Genomic DNA, 21279 nt, shown 5'->3' with positions numbered 1-21279 from the left:
TCACGTGGATGCTGTATCATGAACGTACAGAATTCGCGGAATGCGATTCGCAAATCATGATGTCACTTCAATTTTCGACGCAATAACAACTGCTCGCGATTTCACATCAACATTTTCCAATGACTTGGGTTCTTATGATGTGCAAAGTACGGTAAAAGTGCAAAGCATTGCGTTGAATTAGCTCTCAATGTATGCGAATGCTCGCCAAGTGATATGGTACCGCGAGTCTTGATATTGCGGGCTTTAATTTTACTGATGTATCGCGAATATCCAATTGCCCGACGGCGAAAGTTTCTTAGGTTCGTGCTTGATATTACCATTCGCCAAAGATGAATGAATGTCGATTATATCGCGCTGCTAAAATCAAATGAGACATTTGGTTCAGCAGCGATATCTCTCGTAAGGGATCTGCATAAATCTGTTCCAGGAGGTATAACATGTGTCTTAAAAATATGCGTTGTTTTCAAGTGCGAATGCTGAGTAAAATATTTTTTAAGAATTATTCATCACGAGATAGAGATATATCGTCTTCATCAAAATGAATCAAAAATTTCGCGCGATAAGAATTGAAGGTAAAAAAATTTAATTTTAACAACTTCCTGTGGGAATGAGAGAAACTTTACGCGAAACGCAATATGACAGCTTTATCATTTATTTATTGCATATAAATCGAGAAATGAGAACGTGAATTTTACATGAAGTAACTAGTGATAAGGAGAGGTAGTTGAATTTGCCATTACGTGAGACAAATGTTCTAATTTGTAAATCTCTACATGAGCCGCTATGTATTGCTAAGCAAGTAATCGCAATCAAATTCGCCAGGAATAAATGGCTTCATTTAGATGAAGCTGCTCGATAGGTGACCGAGCTTACGATAGGCTGTATATCGGGGCGAGAAATGCTTTCTAGTGGAGTAGCGCGGTGTTTATCGGACCGTATCCTCTACCTGATTCGCTTGCTTAGATCCAGAGGTTACTCGTAATCTCCCGAGCTAGCTCGACCATCACGATCGTTCGCTTCAACACACTCCCATCCCCATGGAAATTTTATCGAATGACTCGTCTCTCGCAACATAGTCGGTTTTAATTTATGCTAAGCGATATTCCCGACGTTTCGGTATACTTGCCAGCTGCGATTCGCTACTGAATATTCATTGCCGATTGAATCAATTATCACGAACTTACTCCCATAAAATGACTCGTAAAACGTCACTTTTTAACGGCGCAAGAAATTTTATTATCGCGAAACTAATTACTATGGCTGACAATTTTATTTGCAGAACGTTTAATTAAGAGACATATCTCAGCCGTGGAAATGATAGCCGTTTAATGATTTAAGTTCGTTTTATATAAGGTGTACATTGCAAGTTCAAGTTTTAGAACACTTTGAATATTAATATAAAAAATATTACAAATAAAAGCCTGTTTTAAATATGCAAACAATTAGAGCGACAAGAATTTCAAAATTAAAAAGTAAAGATTATCTTGAAGCAATTTCATGTAATTCTTGTAGATTTATCTTTTGATTACCACCTCTTTTTTCTCTTTTAATACTTCTTCTATTTTAATACTTTATATGCAGAGTTATTAAAAGCATCAACTTATTAAAAAAATTGAGTTATTAATTTCTTAAAAAAATTATGATTCTTCTTGAAAACTCTAATTGATTGTATGACTTTTTTAATGAAAGAGGAGTTTTCAATATTTTTGTCACTTTAATTTGTTATACATTTAAACTTGTAGACATTTTTTTCGTAATATATTTTATTATTGATATTATAATTATGGGCCTCGTTAATGATATGCATAATTCATACTCTATAGTTGGAAAATCCAGTTTGTACCTCGTAAAATTATGCGGATATCAGCAAATCCACATAAAAGACGCCGCTACCAGGCGTTTTGAATGACCCGGATAATTAATTGGCTTTGCTTTTTGCGAATAGACTAAAGGCTATAAAATCGGCTTCATTAGGATACACATTGAATACCGATCGAGCTCATTAAATTTCTGCTGGAATTCACAACAAAATTCTTCAATACAAGAAAACGTGGCGCGTATCGCGTTTCGATATTAATTTAACGAAATTAAAATGCCGTTAAATTATACATGTATTTTAAAAAGAAATATATGTTTAAAAACATGAAATTTGCAAAATATATTCGTATATCATATTATTCATGAAATAAAAGCTTTTTATGAAAAACTGTTTTACAAATATTGTAGCTTTTATTTCCGCTTGAAAACTTTTTCGTTTAAAAACCATTATATTTGGACATTGATGTTAAAATTAATTTTAAATAAATAAATATTAAATAAATATTAAATAAAATAAATATATATAATTTTATATAAATATTAAATAAAATAAATAATAATATAAATAAATATTAAAATAAATTTTAATAAAGATACAAATACATGATAAATTACGGCTTTATATACTTTGGAGATAAAAATATATTATTTAAGTAAATCATGATTGTGCTAGAAAATATTATACACGACGATTATTAAATGAAACGTCGTACAAGTGATAAAAATTAAGAACCGTAGCAGCACGAGGGACTCTACATCATGAAATCCGCGATGTGCTTCGACGGTTTGCAATCAAGAACAAGATAATGATCGGCCACATTATTGGCATACCAGACAAAATGGCTTCCGTTCTCTAGATTATTACAGTCGGAATCTCATCATGGCAATAGAGAAGCGATTTCTTCTGGGAAAAATGAGGGATCGGATCATAAACGACGCAAATGACTCCCCTGGGGCTTCTTAGGGATGAACTTCCGTTTTTGAGAAAGTCAGTTTATCTCACTGAATTTTATCGTACTTTCTACGCGCGTCTAATACGATCAATATAATCGATCAAATTTTCGCTTTCGTTATCTTCCAAAATTCATCGCAACTCTTGTACGAGCGTTTTTATACGTCTTGAACGTTTTAGGGGAAGTTCCGATGAAAGACCGCATGATTACGAAAGGTATGTAAACAAGGGATCGAACCCAGACGGGAAATAGTACGTCGACATTGGAGCGAATTCCCATGCGGTAGTAAGATATTGGTTTTCATCCTGCTCGTTCCGGTGCTCGTAACGTTTGATAAAAATGCGTGTTACGCGTTCCAGACCAGACCCGCCTCGGACTGAAAGGGCGCCCGGGGAGCCGTACACGAAGAGATCACGAAAATTTTCCCTCCGCCTAGTCTCACACCAGGTATTTGCGCATAAGAGGGTGACGACCAGACCTATGCCTATAAATACCTATACGCAATGATATCGTCTCTCCACCGGCAGATTTTTCAGATACTCGGTGAACTGATAAAATCCATGAGCTTTTTACGATTACCACATCATTTAGCTTTTCTAATCGCTCTGTACTGAAAAATTACTCGGAGAAGATGAAACTTGCGTTTAAATTTGATAAAATGTTTATATAAAACGTATTCATTGTGCTTTTTTCTCTCTATTCCTTAAATTATCTTTATTCGACTTGCGAACATCTCCTCTAACAAACAGCAATGGAAAAGTGAGTTTTCCACTGCGGATATATAACATTTCCAACGTAGTTGCACGTAAGCCCGTACCAACGCCGGGATTTAAACTCAAGCGTGGAAAGCTTATACAAAGCTCCAAATTTATTGGATGGAAATCCTCTCGGCATGAGCGTGCAAGTTCCCTACAGCAAAGTTGCTCGGTAGGATTAACACTTTCCTATCTCCTCCTCAATGCGCCGCTATTCCCGGTAAACTCTTCTGTTTCTACGGCCTTCCGTTGTTTTACTGTATAACTGTTAATAAGCACATATATGAATATATATGACTTCGCAGACAGCATCATTTTTCAAACTTGCATAATTTTAACTAGCTCTTCTTTTATTCAATCATCCACATTATAATAAAAGGATTCTCTCACGTTATGAAAGTTTCTATGAACAGAGAAGAGAGATACAAGGATCCGAGAAAATTTATTTTTTTAATATTTAACATTTTTATCAATAATTTTTCCAGCCTTTAAAACTAATAATAAAAATTTCTCTTCATTCTTTTTTAATTCGTATCTTGTTTTAGATGGCGGTAAGCTCTTCATCATATGACTTTTGAGCTTAACCTTTATCGGTGAGAAGAGGACAAGATCGCGAAACTAGGAACAGTGCCGGAGCAACGACAGGCCAATATCACGTGTAGTTCTAGATGAGGGCAACTCGATGAACTGATGCAATATTATGGTGCAACCATCGTGTACTCAGCAGGAGTTAGGTCTCAATCTCTTCAGCTTCGCCATCAACTGACAACGTTCGGTGTACAAAACAGTACTTAACAGGTATTTTTTGTTATTGTCCCTTGATAGTTTATTTGTCTTTTAGCGCAACAATCTCTATTAATTTTCGCGCAAGAATTTTAAGATAAAATTATTTCAAAATTCTACGTATATCAAAATTTTTTTTATAACAATTATAAAAGAGCATTCGATTTGCAGAATTAATATACTTTTGCAAGACAAATGTCACTGATCTCATTGTATTTCACTCTATGTTTATGTCTCGATTTGACGAAATTTGCATTACGATCACAGAATATAACGAAAGAATAAATAAGATATATAATGCTCGGTACTCGGCAGATACAATTATCGTTATAATCGTATTTTGCGAAAAGCTTGCACAACCAGCACGTACTGTAGACTACCCCCTCGCTTTCTGCTTCAACATCCATTCAAACACACAGTCGGCGAAAACTTTCCTGGCGGGATTTGGGAAGCGAGGCGAAAACGCGAGCTTTTCTGCCAAGAAAATACGGTTCCGAGGGGGTTCCCAGGGCAACGGCAGCATCTCCCAGAGGATATCAGACGAAAGGCGAAAGAGATATTTCGCGCGAGGAATATTTCTCCGAGAATGTTTCAGAAAAGATTTCGCGACATCTCGCGTAAAGTTGCACACATTATAATCATTTCTAGAAAATAAAGGCCATATATTTCATAGAGACTTTGCGATAGCAAGAAAAAGATTATGAAATTCACCGTCCTCTCGAAAAAGATAAGTTCAGAAGTGAAAGATCCCGAGGAAAAAGCTAGGAGGATCTAGAAGGCCCGGAGGGATAACTGGATGGTTGGAGATAATGGGAATTTTGAAATTGGATTATCAATCTTCGGGCTTCTCTTGACCTCGGGCTTTTAGAATTGCTTCTTTTCATATCCGGTATTAAGATTCAGGATGAGTTTTCTTCGGCTATACGTTACGTTCTCTTCCAAGTTAGAAAAATACTAGTAAAAAAAAACAATTGCCAATTCTTCTCTTCTCCCTCATCTCATTTCTCGAATATAATGAATAATCTTGAAAGTGTCGATGGCACGTTTTAGTCGCAAAACAAAGTTACCATAAAAAAGCTAATGTAATGAGCCTGAATGACTCAGCGTTTACCCGGGACGGTTAATTCCGGCGAATAATATCTTCTATCAGTTATAAGCGAGATTGTACATCAGACCACCTACCTGCCCTCTCCTTTTCCGAAGAAAAAAGGAACGGCGTGACATTTATGGAGTTAACATTTCTAAAACTCGCCTGTGTCCTCGTACGACGGTAGAGAGAGAAAGAGAGAGAGAGGGAGGCGGAGGGGCGGAGAAGTGGGCAAGAGAAACGCAGAAGCAAAAAAGATAGAAGCGCCGGAGCGAGTCGGGTGGACGGGGATAATGGCAGTCTTGGAATTGCATTATCAATCTTCGGTCCCCTTGGCCCCTCGGCACTACCGCCTCGCCCTACGGGCACTACGCTCGACTCCATTCCATTCCATTCCACCCCTTTTCCACCCCTGGACTACCCTGGAAACTCTCGCGGTACCGTACCCCTCTTCTCGCGCCGGGGAAAACCCCCGTCAAACACGGCGCTTCCCAAGCTACCGTTGCCGCGCAAGCCCTGTCCCCACTTTCTTGGCGCATGACGCTCCATTCCCTTAGATGTATATGCATGGTATCCTCCCTTCCAGACTACCACCCCCTCCTCCACCCCGGGATTCACCTCTCGGCGAACATTTGTATTGCATTTTGTATAATATCCATGCGTTCTCATGCCGAAAGAAATTATTTTGATGAGCAGCAGGGCTCGTTTTAACGTACTGTCTATGATGTAGACATTTAGAAACTTTTTAAAGAACGTCTCGCGTATTATCAAAATGCCAAAAAAGAAAAAAAAACACGCATTTTAGACTCATGGCAGAGATACGCGGTCATCTGTCTAAACTGCTACTTTTTAAATTTGCAAAGATATTTAGCTATGAATTTTATCTCACATATCATACATTTTTTTACTATAATTTCTAATGCATTACTTTTGGATTTCCGATTAAATTTTTCAAATGCCAATATAAAATATACCCAATTGGATTTTATTTTTTCATGGCGTACCAAGATCTCGAGATGCATATATTATTATATAATATTTCGCTTCGATTAAAGTCGAAAATCTTGCGATCCGAATACTGGCTGATGAATTGAGGAGAGATCAGTTCAGAATGCGCGATTTGATCGAGGAGATCGCAAGACTAGATAAGATCTCTCTTTTTTTCTAGGAACGACAGCAGTCAACCTTATTGGCACCTTCATCCGAGGATGAAGACGAAATGAGGATGGGCGAAAGGATGGACGAACGGCAGAGGGAAAGAGCGCCCTTCCCTTATCCGTTCACAAAATGCCGCGGCCGAGCTACGAAGTCGATAGCGTATCGCTTTCCACGGACCCAAAGGTTACCGAATCGTTCTGAGACTATCTTAATGGCAGGATAGATCGTTTGATACTATGGCCGAGTCGTAAAGGCTATTGCTCTGCCCTCCATCCCTCCTTCCTCCTTTCGTCCCCGCCGTCTCCTTCCGCAGCTGAGAAAGCTGGCTTAGCGCCACCCGGATGCCTCAACCCCTCGTACCTCTATACGCACCTCGTTCGTAACCCTCAGAAATGTCGACGTAGAGTACCGGTATACTCGATCCAATCCCATTCAGTAGGGCATAATTAATTATTCTATCGATATCTCGGATTATTCCCCAAATCCGATCGAATAATGTGGACGCGTACTAAGGTAACTCGCGAAAATGCTACTTTATTATTTTATATATACGAGCTATATATTATTTTCTGTCATGTGATATAAGATACATTATGTGTTTTTACGACAAATAATTTATAGCAATAATAAGCGATCTCTTTACGCACCATTTTCCGGAATAAATTATATAAACTGTGAGAGAAAATTTTTTTACATAATATTTTTTACATAATATTGTAGGGGTAACAGATTATTATTATATATATATAACGGTCATGCGAAAGTTTGACAAGGAGAGAAAACTATCTCCTATTGTAATTATTTAATATTCCCTTTCTACCTTCTGCGCTCTGACATTTATATGTATATTCGGAACAATGCGACCAGCATGTAACTTAATTAAGGTAACGACGCAAACCCGACCGCGGGTTTGTGGCTACCGTTTCTCTATATCCGGCCCGCGTAATATTATCTAGTCTGTTCTCTTGTTCCCTTCGCAACTCGTGAAATGCCGTAATGCCAGCTCGGAATTGTTGTCTGTTATGTACACTTACTGTGTTTTATCTTAGATCCATTCCGGTCGAAAGCGCGAAAAGCAGCTCACATTTACATGCCAAATCAATCATTTTTCGAATTGAAAAGAATGAGATCTCGGAATTTTTATATTTTTTTCTACTGTCTAATAGATTGAATTTTAAAATTTAAAATATCCGTACTATATATTATATCTTTGAATATTGGCTTTTCGTTTATTCTCTTAAATTATTTTATTTTAAAGTATCGTAAAGTAATAAAGAGCACTCTTGATATTTTCGTAAAGAATCTTTACAAAAATAATGGAAATGCAGATTTAATTACATGTAATTATAATCATTTCAAGCATCAATTATTAAAAACATAGTAGTAAATTTAATCTGCGAATATATAAATCACATATTTTATGCTTATAATTAATAAAAAATTTAATATATAGGAGATAGTAAATACGTTAATATTAAAAGTATTTATTGACAATATATCAAAAAGCCTATATAAAATCTGCTATTATATATTTTACCTTTTCTTTACTTAGCAGTTTCGCATTGAAGAGCAAACCTACGATAGGAGACATTAAAATGTCAGAAGAGGCGATAGGTGGCTCGTAGAATAGTTGGCATAACTGTCTATTTAAAATAACGATTCGCGCGTAAACAAGATTTATGGACAATCATCGTGCTATTTAGCCGGTGTCCTTTCTTTTTACAAATCTGACGGAGAAAACATGAATGTTGAAGGGCGCCGACGACGGTGCTCTCTCTCTTTCTCTCCTTCTCTCTCTCTCTATCTTAGCCCGCCCCTGTCATTCAAAAAGGTGTCAACGGCAATAGCTTTTACGAGATACTTATTAATTGTTACTGCGCTTTTACGACGGCATAAAAGCACGGGCTACGACCATTTGAGTGGGCATAGTGCTGTAAGGGGGAATCCTCCGATGGATTATTACCTCCGACGAGACTGTACGGTATACAGTTACACATATACTCGAGCGCGTGCCGGTTCTTCTTCGTCGATTCGACGACAGGTTCAGGTGAAGACCCATAAAAATAAATCCATGAACGGTAAATAAAATCGTCTATCATGTTGTGTGAAACTTATTAAAATATGACAGATTATATGACATCCTGTCATGTATTTCAAATATATGTATATTCGATGATTTCTTTTTTAGAACGTAATATATTAATGAATGAGCTTTTTGTATTTTTCATGGAAAAATATGATTCTAAGGAAAAGTTTCTATTTATTTTAAGAAAATTCAAACAGATATTTTTAAAATGTACATACTATACATATCTATTATTATGTGTTTATCTAATAAAAACTGCTCAATTTCCATCAATGTCAAATATAATTTGAAATTTTCCAGAATCTTATACATAACTCGCATATATGTTACATATTTTTAATTTTAAATTTTATTAATTCTATGCATCTCTCTCATAGATCTTGCACGAGCATCTGGCCTTGCGCTATAGTACGTCGTGCTGCATCCTACGCAGGGGTCAGTGAACAGTATCGAAGCTGTGTGGCACGTTTTTGACATCGCTGGCTAAACATGTGCTTTGTACATAAATTATACAGGTATATATGATTTCTGAAGTAATTTAAGAAGAGCTTTAAATTCTTAAAATCTTCGCGAAGAAAATGATGTGTCTTGTAAATCAAATAATTATATTTCGATTTAATATAATTATAACTTCCCACAGAAAGATTTCCAAAGATATATGTGCAAAATTCTCTTCGATTAATATGATCAAATAACTATTTATGCAAACTATTTACTATAATATTATATCTATGAATTACAATGTTCTAAAATCAACGATCAAGCTTATTTTTAATACATTACTTCTGTCAGTGTAACATTATTATTGCATTATTATATTATTCTCGTCGTCATTGCTGTTTTTTATCGTAATCGAGACGCTTATATAAATATATAACGCATATATATTAAACTATTAACATACAACTTATTACATCCAGATTATAAAGAAGAAAGTAAATCGTTATTCGCCGAGCTTTACGCAAACGGTAACGACTTACATTTTCATCGAATCATTTCGGGACGGAAAGCGTTCCGTGGGAAAATGCACAAAGCCGCGCGCAGTAAAGAAGAAAAGAATGAGCAAGCGGAAGTGTGCATAGCGACTTAAATGATGCGAATGTTAGGAGTTGGATTCTTGAGGACCGAGCGCGAGAGAGTCCGGGTAACGTCGTCGGATATCGGTGTTGGTGGGTAGGTTGGTGACGTAGTCATCTAGGCTTGGAGCTTTGGATAACGATTACGGAAAGACGACGGAGCAATGCGCAAGTAAAAGAGAGTTTTTCTTTTCTCCCCCGCACCCCCCCACCCCCCCTCCTCGCCAGCCAGTTCCGCCGCGGCTTATCTCCGCACTAAATCCAGCGATTTTAATACGCGTTTCTCGGCAATTTCCGCGCTTACACATTCCGCACCCGCCGCACCCGACTTAGCACCCCCTTCTCTCCGGGTCCGCGATCCGGGACCCGAGGTGTTTGTGCGTTCGCCTCCTTCTTCCCTTCGTCCTGCCGCTCCTCTCCTCGATCCGCGCGGGCTCGCGTTTCCCGCCCCGATGTGGGGTTCCCCTTCTTTAAACGAACTTTATTTTTACGGTGCTATTTAAAGCAATTTCTGATTTCCCTTAATTCATTACGGCGCCGTTCCCTACAGCCCCCTTAATGCGCGCGAGCATTGCCGGCATTTCTCATCCTCCCGCGGGCGCGGCGTGTACGAAATTGCTAAGTTGAGATTTTTTACGATTCGATTCTTCATGCCGACGGTATTATCGGGAGTTGTATTATGTCTCAATTACTCGCGTTGCATATTTTCGGGCAACGCTGAAAATCTCGGGCATTCTGCGCGCGTCGAAACTTATATAGAGATGGAGTCTGCGAGTTTCTAAATTGCATTTTCGCACATTGTCGTACTGTACTAACACTAGATCGCGTTACAATGAATTTGAAAAGTCGATAAATCCAGTTAGTTTTGTGTATCCATATCATCCGCGCAAACTTTGCTCCCGCAAAATTGAGTCGGATTTGAGTTATTGAATGGCGTTCGTCCCTTCGAATGGCCCTGATTCAACAGAACCTCTGCTCTCCTACATCTATTCCACACACCCTCCTTGCGACACATCTATTGCCATTACATGAGAAACAGGGGAGTAACTTGTAAATAAAAAGCAGTAACGGTGAAACTTAATGATCGATTGTGGTTGCTATCACTTTTAATTTGAATAAAAAAAATAATAACAATCGATTATATTATTTCAAAGCTTTTTTCGCTGCCGCGTTGTTTTTATAAAAAAGAATAAAAATGTTCTATATTTCCTTACTACATAAAATCCATTAAATTTATTAAATTTATTAAATTTATTAAATTTATTTAATAATGAAATAAATTTAATCAATTTTAATTTATAATTCCTTTTCTATAAATTTTGAGAATTTAATTAAAGGCATGGAAATTTCGCGATTGATTGAATTTATTTGATTTAATTTATTATTTATAAAAGATATGACAATTTAAGTTTATTTTTATGAAACTTGTTTCTATCTCTTCATCTTGCCAAAAATGCTTTGAGATAAAATCAAAATTATATTTCAACGATATACTATCTCACGGTAAAAAGATATCCATCTAGTATAATATTCTCATGTTACCGCAGAACTCTTGACAAATATCCCCTCCCTCTCTCTCACACATAAAACTCATTCATTATATATTCATATCTATTTCAGTACGCTAATCGAAACCACGAGTGTCTCCTCCATATGAATTTACATGACAATTATCCGTGCAAGTCGTAATGGGTGGCTCGAGATCAAAAATGAAAACGAATATCCGTCTGTCGGTCATAAAGGTGAAAGAGGAACGACACAGGTAGACAAGACGATAAATATGATTTTTGTGTGAATCCGGCTGGAAGATTCGGGATTTGATCATCAAGGGTGGTCCCCGTGCTCGTACATCACGTGCGAGGAGAGTTCTCTGCCAGTCGTTTGGCTCCTCCCTCGAGCGAAAAAGACCCACGAGGAGGTCAGCGATACCCATGGACAGTCAAAGACATTCAAAATCCCATGATGTCGTTCGTCACTTGAACCTAAAAAGGGACCGACTCTCCTCTCGTCTCCTTGTCCTCGTCTCTTGTCTCCGGCTCTCTTTCTTTCCGATGCATCTTAATCTAGATGTACCCGGCCCCTGACCGTCGTGCCATCCAACAACTAATCCCATCTCGCTCGAACCTTCCACATCTCACCCTTCCGCTAACACTTCCCCTTTCCTACTGTCTCTCACGTCCTCATGTAGCTCCGACAGGTTTCTACGATGTGTGCTCGTTATTTTGGCGTTATGTGCGAGCCGGCTTTTTCCTTCCTTCTTTCTTTATTTCGCCGCTCTATTTATGGACGGCAAACGAGCGGACAAAGCGCGAGCTGAGTAATCTCCGTGACTATCGCTGATATAGTTGCTTGTTCGACCGCTCTTAACGACTTCGACCGGCCATCGGGATTCATTTATCCAATTTGCCATTTGTCTCCCTACAACCGTCTTCGGCTCTTAATGAATCCTTTTAAATGCAGAGTAGCCGCATAGGTAGAGTTGTACATAATACAAGCTTTTTTTAGAGCATAAAATTCCGATATATGATTATAAATTATCATTATACGATGTTGTTTAAATTAAACCTCTATCACATTGCAAAATATAAAAATAAAAATATTAATTTATATATGTTATATACATGTAACTTCTCTCTTTCTTTTTACTCGTTTATCTTTGAAAAATTATTTCGTTATTTATAGCGCGTTTAAATTGGCTCGAAAATAGAAAATCGATAATTTATACAAATATTGTTATAAATTTAAAAAGTTTATATTATCTATTGTTCCTCCTCTCGGTGGCTATAGCGATAACACCACCGAGATTCGCCCAGATTTACGAATCAAGTATAAACATTGAGGAGATTACGGGAGAGCTCGTTTTAAGTTTTAACGAGATCCCCTCAGCGCGGTGTCGGCGGCATTATCAAATAATTGAGAGATGTAACTCAGCGCTATCTCGCTGTTCCCTGTTCTTCTCGTTCCTCTTCCAATCTCTCTCCTTTCTCGCTTATTCGCCTACTAGACCAGGCTACATCGATTCTACGATATTATCTATTTGTTGATTACGTATTCATCTAGCAATATAAAGATCATGCAACATAAATTACTACCATGCAAGGTAAAATATATATTTCGATAAGATGCATGTAATTAAAGATATTTCATATGTATAAAATCAACTCTCATATTTTTTATCTATAGATAGTTTTACACATATATATGATATCGTAATATATATAATTCAATTAAAATTTTCGTTTCGATAGAAATTTCTATTATAAATATATAGTTTGAAATTAATTATTTTTTCATGAATTATAATTTGCAGGTCTTCTACGAGGGAAAATGGCGTCGGGTAATCTTTATCTTCCGAGGTAACGTACAAGTGGCCAAAGAAGGGAACAATGAATATTGCTGAGAGATATGATGGCATGAATATTCGGAATCCAGCGTAACGAAGGTATCGCATCTTCGCGGTGTGATCCAACGAAATATAAACAAGCCCGGCGGGCGGTAATGCGTCTCGTACGTCACGTAGAAAGATTAAACAGTTAATAAGAATAAGAGTCTCTTCGTCTCGGACTCTCCCCCTTTATTCCTCGAACGGGGTTCCTTTCGTAGGTCGCGGTACGATAGCGAAGGAGGAAGTGAGAGAATAAATGGCAGGAGGGGGAGCACTTCCACGGGTGGTTGGAGGGAAATGGCGGCCATCTTTCCCGCGGGCTCTTCTCGAGAACCAATCGCCTCTCTCCTACGGGCATTAAGGCGGCAACTCCGACTGAAGAATTGCCTTTGCCACGTTAGACACATTTTTCTCGCTTTTCCTTTATTCTCTCCTCCGGCTCCAGAAGTCCCGGGACTCTTTCCTCCCTTCCCTCTCTTCTCTCTCCCTCGTACACACACACACATATTCTCCCTTTCTCTCTCTTTTTCCTTCGCGCCGAAAGGAAGCCGCTCTTCTGCTATCTTTCTTGTCCTCCGCCATCCACGACGCACCGTTTCGCATCTCTTATTTTCTTTGTTCAGTCGGACCAAACCCCGTTGCACCCCTAAAGTTTTTCCTTATATATAGGTATGGGAGGGGTGTAATAGTGTTCATCCCTGAAGTGAGCTCCATCGAGCGGCAGGTGGCTGACCTTAATAACGCGCCAGGAAACGTTCCGCAAGATCCTTCGATAAAAAAAAAGAAAGAAAAAGAAGAACGCCTCGCACAGGTACTATATTTGAAACGTCAGTTGCGAGATTTACGCGCCAAACTTTCGTCGCGGTTCATCGCGATAGATAGGAGAGCGGGATCGAAAGAAAGACTTTCCAACTCTCTCTCCTGTGGGAAAGTTCCAACAATCGATGCGTTTCATCTGGAGATCGTAATAGACACGAGTATGATATTTAGGTCACAAGTGAATGGTGGAGTGTCTATAAATGCATCCCTGACAGTTTAGGTTTTCGATTTCGTCACGTCTCTCGAGCATGTAGAATTTTGATGCGCAGTAATGGCTCCATTCTTCCGCTTTATTATATTTATTTTGACAGAGAATTGAGATTACATAATGCCTTGGAGAGCTATAAAAGCTGCAAAGAGAGAAAGAGTAGCAGATGCTGGATATATAATGTCTCGTAACGTAATGTCAACTTTACATCACATGACTTATTTCTTATCGATGTGCACCATGGAAATCGTATGGGACACACATTATGTAAATTGAGTGAAATTGAGGTATTATTGTACTTAATAAAACAGAAGTTGCGAATATGTAGAATATATGTAGAAAGATTTTATAAAAAATTCTCCGTTATTGTATACTAAGAATGTTCTCAAACCGCAAATATATAAATGATATAGGTCATTGTGCCATCACAATCGCTGTAATCGTACGCTTTACCGATATAGAGCGGTTTACTCGTTGTGCAGGTTGTTTTGTCGTCACATTGTAGGATATTTCCAATTCATGAACGACCCAGCTGAACTCGCAACGAATACTCGCTTATTTCGAGTACCTAAAGTCCCTTACTCCGTGGAACGTAAATAAAGCACCGCATCGCGAAAACAATGTTTTATTCATTTAGACAACGACCGATCTCTGCGGGATCAAATAAAAAATGTAATATTTTATACGAAAAAATAAGTCTCAAATAAAAAATTTTAGAATGCAACTTATAGTTTGTACCCGCAGTATCTATATATTTAATGACTCTATAAATAAATAAAGATCTCTCTTTCTTCTTCAAATATTGATTGACGCAGCGTATGGCATTTTTTTAAGAATAAAAAAATACTGCGAATATTTTTATTAACATTATTGCAAAGATTATAAATTTAGCATATAAATTATGCAGATGTCAAAAATTTCATTTCTATAAAAATGTTGCATAGCATATAAAAACAGCGCATAATTAAATTATTCGTATTGTATTAGGGATAATGATTAAGAATTATTGACAAGTAAATGAATAAATGTTAAATCCTTTTCTGTCATGATTAAAGATATACATATAAAGGGGGATGTAACTTATATAGTTACTGTAATAATGATTTTATAAGTAAATTTGTCTTTCTTTATCAAATATTTATTACTGCAATGTGTGATATTTTTTCTTTTCGAAAAGCAAAGAAATATTGAAAATATTTTTATTAAAATTATTCATTATTGCAAAGATTATAAATTTAGCATATAAATTATGCGAATATTGACTGTATATCAAAAGTTTCACTTCTATTATAAAAAATATCGCATATAATAACATAAAATCGTATATAATATCGTATATAATTGAATTATTCGTATTGGGCGTATTAGAGGAATGTTAGGGGTAATGACTAAGGATTATTGACAAGTAGATAAATAAATGCCAAGCCCTTTTCTGTCACGATTAAGGGTATATAGAGGGGAAACCTCTCTTTCTTAACTTTATGGCAACTCGCTCGTGCTGTACCGGCAGCACTCCGGCAAAGTCGTCAAAGACTTTTACGAGCGGGCAAACGGGATTTAAAGTGACGATGATGCAACCTCAAGGTACTCACCTTATCCTTCACAGCCTCATAAATGTAACTGATGACATTGCCAGATACGTTTGACTTCGCATCTCGTCTCTTCAGTTCCGCCACCCGCAGCGAGCGTGGATTTATCGATAGAAGCGTCGTGAAACATCTTCTCTGGTGAGACGTTAGTAGTCATAAAAATTTAAGGGACCCATTTATCTGAACTAATTCCATAGATCGTTTGCTACCTATTTCATTAAGACATTATTGTTTTATGTTTATCACATGAAATTGCAAGTATATACAAGTAATAAGAAAAATGATCAAATAATCATTTACAAAATAAAAATAATTTAAATATAGAGAATAATTGCTACAAAATATTGTTATTAGAAAATGTTACAAAAAATGTTATGTAAATATTAATTTTATATATACTAGAAGGAAAAATGATTTCATGATATTAATTTAATATATGATTAATTAATAAATATTGTATCAATTAATATATTCACATACTTGTAATGACTTTTAGCTGTTGATATCGATACTCATCTATATAGGCATGACTTGATAACTCTATTTTGTTATAATATATTTCAAGATTGATATAAACGTTTGAAAGTAATAAATTTCTTTTTCTTCTAAATTATCTTTTAATTGCATATTTTCTAAGCAATCAATCATTTTTTTATATCTACAAAAAAAATATATATATTATAGAGATATGATCATATTATATTTGCACATAAATCTCATATAATGTTGCTTACTTTCATATTGCCTGTTTGAAATTAAACTTGCAACTTAGCAGCCACAAATATATGTATATTACTGGCTTTACTATATGCTTAGATACTGCTTCTCTTCTATTTTAATATTTTGATAAGTATCTGCAGAACCATCATCAAGGTAGTTAATTAAATGGACAACAAATACTACTTCCTCACTGGGTAGGAATGTGGTGGACAGCTTTATAAGCAAGATTACGATGTATCAAAAATATTGCTATATTTCATGTTTCTGCGTAATATATGCCGATCTCTAAATCAGGTATAATGCACTTTTGGCCTAAACGCAGCATTCTTGGCTTTCCAGAAGAATAAGTTGAATAAAAAGGTTCATCTTTGTCTTCAAAATTCTGATATAATGAATCGTAATTTGACCATTAGCAGGAACAATTTCTCCAACTTTTTGCTTAACAAATTTCATGACCTAATATAACATAATTTTATATTTAAAATGGCAATTTACATTTTAGGTAAAACATGCAAAAAGATTGCACTTCGCTCATTTTGATTTTCACATATCGATAAAGTATTTTTGCAAGTTTTACACAGTTTTATTTAATTTTATTGATGTATTTTCATTTTAATACATCAAAAATATTATATATCATCTCTATTATATCTCTTATGAAGAAATAATTTATAATTTATAAATAATATAAAATCTGATTTACTTTCGATCAAACTTATTATCTTTGCTTTTAATTTTGCAAAGCTTGTAAAGGGAAACGGATCCTTTCTCATCATCTCTATCATCTTCATCTTTAAAATCATTCATGTTTAATATATTTAATATTCCTCGTTGCTAAATTGTGAAAATGGAGAAAATAAAAACTCATCGTTATCATTATCTTGATAATCCTCTCTCAATTTCAAAGATAACTCTGTCTTTGCCTATCAAATCCTGAAAAGAACAATATAAATCCATATAAATATAAAAATAGCATAGCCTTGTATATGAGGACTATGCAAGTTTACTATAAATTGATCAATTTTAATATACTTGAATCTGAATCCAGCCATTGCAGGATTTGATGTGTCTTGCCATTTTAATAAATTGCCTAATTCTTCACAAAGAGATATCCTTCATTTTGTATTTTTCAATTCACTTTTGACTCCTGAATCTCTCGTCTTAGAGCACTGTCAAATATATATGATTGATTCAATTCTTTTCCTTTTTCTTCCTGAATGTTCTTATAAAAATATATATTTAATCTTTAAGGAAAATACCAATTTACCTCAAAACCAACAGTTATGACATGTGAATATCCGGACATAATGCGACCGGCTCGAAAATACCTAACGACGAAAATGAATGTTTTGAAAATGAAAGGTTACAGAAAGTAATATAAGATGCGTCGAGATAAGAGGACAAATCTCTTCAAGTGTCCAACAGAGGTCTCCACAATCTTTCCCGCTCTTTCCCAATCGGTATCACTTACGTATATGAATGAATGCATGAATGATTACATTCATCAGCATTCACACTTGTCAATGAATACATGAATGATACATGTATATAAATGAATGACTGTCATAGGCATGAATGCACGAGTGATTTTCACTGGCTCCATCTATGGTGATTCGAGATAAGCGACACGAGCGACAAACCGATATAGTCGAACAGAGATTTACACTAGGGGAAAATATTTCACTCGCTCGACGACAGAGGGCTCGATCTCTCGTGCCTCTATCGCGCCGAGCCCAGTCGCGTTTAAAATTGGTGTGCAAATGTCTTCCTCGCTGATTTACGGTTGAATTAAAAGTGACAATTATCATTATTGTAACATCATATAAGGAAGTGGCAGATAATAAATTTAACCGTAAAACGCTTCGAGCTTGGCTACGCGTTCTGTCAGGTTGGTTTAGTGCCGGATCGCGTGTAACGACGCTCGTTAAAACAGCCGTAAAGCACGTAACCGTTCACGGAGCTTGTCTTACAGACATCGATGTTTCACAGTCTTACGCTTTCGAATCAAATATATAAGATTTTTATATCCTACTGACTGCTTGCTTGGTCTAGAATTTATAATACGCATTTTTATTTGACACGCACGCGCACAATCCTTGATGATGGTATGTAATCGTCAATTCTACATTTATATTTATATTTATATTGTTTTTAATTAAGTTTTACGCAAAACGATTTAAATATCAATTGGAGATTCTTATTGAAAATTTAATTTTGATATTTGTGAAGTTATTTGTGAAGTTATTGATTTGTTTCTAATAAGAATGTATCATATGTTGATGTAGGTCTGCTTAAATGTCCTCTGACAATTGGCTATTTGTAAACTTTCTACTGGTGATAAGTCGGAACCTAGGACTCTGCAGGCATTGCAGGAATTATCCTTCAAGTATTCCAATATCGAAACAGTTTAAGACTCGGCCGTAAGAGTGACATTGTTGCTGATTGTTTGAAAATTGGTAAGAAATTTTTATTCTCTTTTTACTTTTGATTTTATTTTAATTATTGCATTGCAATGCGGTAAAAATATTTCAATTTAAGTAATATAAATCGCTTCAAAATGTTTAATTAGTAATAATATATTTTCTTGAATTGTGGTTAAATCTTCTCTTTCAAATTAAAGATAATGTCAAATAAAAGAAAAAATTAAAGTATCACATTGTATCACATTCATATTATTATAGCATAATATTGAAAAAATATTCTGTTATTTAAATATTTAAAATATTAAAAAAAAACTGTAATATTTATAGCATCATTTTCACAAGATATAAAAAAAATATAAGAGTTACAGAAGAGTATAAATTCTATAAATAGAAATTGTTGAAAAATATAGAAAGAGAGAGAGAGATACTTATAAATATATAGAATATTATACATGTGTGCGTGGAGATTGCTTTGTATCATACATGTTATACTTTAGAAAGAATCTAAATCTTTTCCTTTTTTACAAGTATTTTGCATACTACTCTATTTTCGATAAAATTCTTAATAATACGTATTAGTTTATTTAATAATTTTATTTAAGAGTAATAACAAATTCGAAATAAATAATTATCAGTTTGCAATTCTTTCTTGTATTTTAAAATTTCTAAAAAGTATTCCGTATATTTATACATATATCAAGTTTGAAGATAAATGACAGATATAAAAAATTAATGTAGCTCTCTCTTTCTCTCTCTAAATTATTTAATATTCGATATTTGCTCATATAAACATATAGATGCCGAAATGAAAAACGAATTGATATTCCACATTTTCTATCTTTTTCTCTACGTGTCCAAAATACATCGATAATTCTATTCGAAATATTGGAAAAACTTGTCATAATGAGGACAAATTCACATAACTCGCGACACGAAGCACGTGATGTACGAGAGAGGAGAGGAATATTTTTATCAATAATTTATAAAAGAAAAATGCAATCGCGCTTTTTTCTCTCCACCCCATTCGCGTCTGCTCCCTCGATTAGGCAAATATAGATTTACCGCCGTAAACAAGCGCGCGTCTCGAAACGGGCATTAACGTCGCAAGACGGTCACTCCCGGTACCGTCCGATAATCAATCCCGATTTACGCGGGCCTCTCGTCACGATTTCGCGACTGGGGACAAAAAAAATCCATATTTAAAGCGTCATCTGATCCGCGTTGTGCCGCGATCCTGGCCAATCGCGAGCGTATAATGGCCACCATGGAGCCACGTAACTTCATCCGACTGACACTAGATGTCGGTGGCGTGGTAGATCGTAAATCGTAGCGAGATTCCCGCCCATCGCATACCGGTAGGCGGTGCCACGGCATCTCATGACGTCATCGCGCATCCCTTCCACGTGGCAGCTCGCTCTCTCCCCCCTTCCCCATCGCTCTCTCCACCGCGAGTCCCCTTTTTTCCTCCCGACCCGTCGTACAGAGGAACTCTCTCGGGTGGGCCACCATCCCCGGTCATCTTCATAAATGCGAGATGGCCGTTTGAAATGGTATTGAGGCTAATTTGAGCAGCGCTTATGTGATACAGTGTTTGTTTATTGCTTACTAAAGCGGCCCGGATTAAATATAAAACGGTTGACAGAGAGTAGACGTCGAGCTAGACGGAGTGGCGGCTTCGTCGAGCGGCGTCGTCGTCCGCCGACGGGGACGCCTTGTCTGCACGCGCTCCGAAAAGCATATGCACGGCCTTACGAGCCGTTTATTTTTTTCTCCCCCTATATACCGTCCCTCCCCGGAACCTTCGTCGTTCGCGAGTCGTTCCCGTCCACCGTAAGTTCCGCGCTCTCGCAAAGCGCCGGCAACCTTCGGCTTAACGTGATATAAGCGGCTGGCAGTTCCAGCGTTTCTTTACGAAACCGACCGAATCAGCTGATCCAGACTAATCGGATCTCTACGTCAGCTGACGCGCGATAAATACCTCGTCATAATTCGGGCGTCTCTTTCCCGGACGTAAAATTTGAAGGGAAAATCTGAGCTGTTTGAGACTCCAAAATTGCTAAGGCGCAACACTCGCACCCCTAATCTGAAAATATGTTTCATCTCGGCGCGTTCGTTACGCGCTCACCTCCAACACAACGGAAGATATCGGATGCGTACCGACACTTTAACCGACCTCCTCCCTCTTCGACATTGCGCATTTATACATATATTCGCAGCGCGATGTTCCTGGCAAATTGTGTTTATAGGAATAGTGAAACATATTTGTCCCAGAGGAAATATAGACCTTTAGTCTCCGCGTCGAGGGGATGGAGCGGGGCAGGGCGGGGGAGAGGGAGCTGGATTGTGTCTGTGGAGACGCTATGTCACTAAAAAGATCAATACGCCATCGCTGTGCTCGGCGTTCGCCGGAATCTAGATG

At 36.8% G+C, this 21279-nt stretch overlaps 3 long non-coding RNA genes across 8 annotated transcripts in view; 2 read left to right on the top strand and 1 right to left on the bottom strand.

Annotated features, from left to right (window-relative positions):
- Nucleotides 1-14874, top strand: part of LOC145960190 (uncharacterized) — a 59025-nt gene extending 44151 nt beyond the window's left edge. For both annotated transcript variants that reach the window (XR_014435289.1, XR_014435288.1), the window contains exons 2-7: nucleotides 4072-4324; nucleotides 6565-6737; nucleotides 9018-9155; nucleotides 9561-9888; nucleotides 11337-12816; nucleotides 13027-14874. This is a non-coding gene — a long non-coding RNA (uncharacterized LOC145960190). The remainder of the gene's footprint in view (nucleotides 1-4071; nucleotides 4325-6564; nucleotides 6738-9017; nucleotides 9156-9560; nucleotides 9889-11336; nucleotides 12817-13026) is intronic.
- Nucleotides 1-21279, bottom strand: part of LOC145960185 (uncharacterized) — a 269249-nt gene that overhangs the window by 58763 nt on the left and 189207 nt on the right. For 4 of the 5 annotated variants that reach the window (XR_014435274.1, XR_014435275.1, XR_014435276.1 and 1 more), the window contains exons 1-6: nucleotides 17705-17828; nucleotides 17470-17606; nucleotides 17141-17370; nucleotides 16452-16893; nucleotides 16198-16375; nucleotides 15721-15926 (exon numbers count right to left, since the gene is read on the bottom strand). The exons of the other annotated variant lie outside the window; for it this stretch is intronic. This is a non-coding gene — a long non-coding RNA (uncharacterized LOC145960185). Of the gene's footprint in view, nucleotides 1-15720; nucleotides 15927-16197; nucleotides 16376-16451; nucleotides 16894-17140; nucleotides 17371-17469; nucleotides 17607-17704; nucleotides 17829-21279 lie in introns of those variants that run through there. 5 annotated transcript variants of the gene reach the window in all.
- LOC145960188 (uncharacterized) overlaps nucleotides 18136-21279 on the top strand; it is a 35584-nt gene continuing 32440 nt past the window's right edge. Inside the window, exons 1-3 of the long non-coding RNA XR_014435282.1 lie at nucleotides 18136-18325; nucleotides 18410-18542; nucleotides 18723-18893. This is a non-coding gene — a long non-coding RNA (uncharacterized LOC145960188). The remainder of the gene's footprint in view (nucleotides 18326-18409; nucleotides 18543-18722; nucleotides 18894-21279) is intronic.

The sequence above is a fragment of the Camponotus vicinus genome, unplaced genomic scaffold, assembly GCF_025532165.1.
Source record: "Camponotus vicinus isolate PSW18456_S1 unplaced genomic scaffold, iyCamVici1.0 SCAF_10, whole genome shotgun sequence".
NCBI classification, from domain to species: Eukaryota; Metazoa; Arthropoda; class Insecta; order Hymenoptera; family Formicidae; genus Camponotus; species Camponotus vicinus.
The sequence above is the reverse complement of the archived record's forward strand: the minus strand, read 5'-3'. Positions and strand labels throughout refer to the sequence as shown.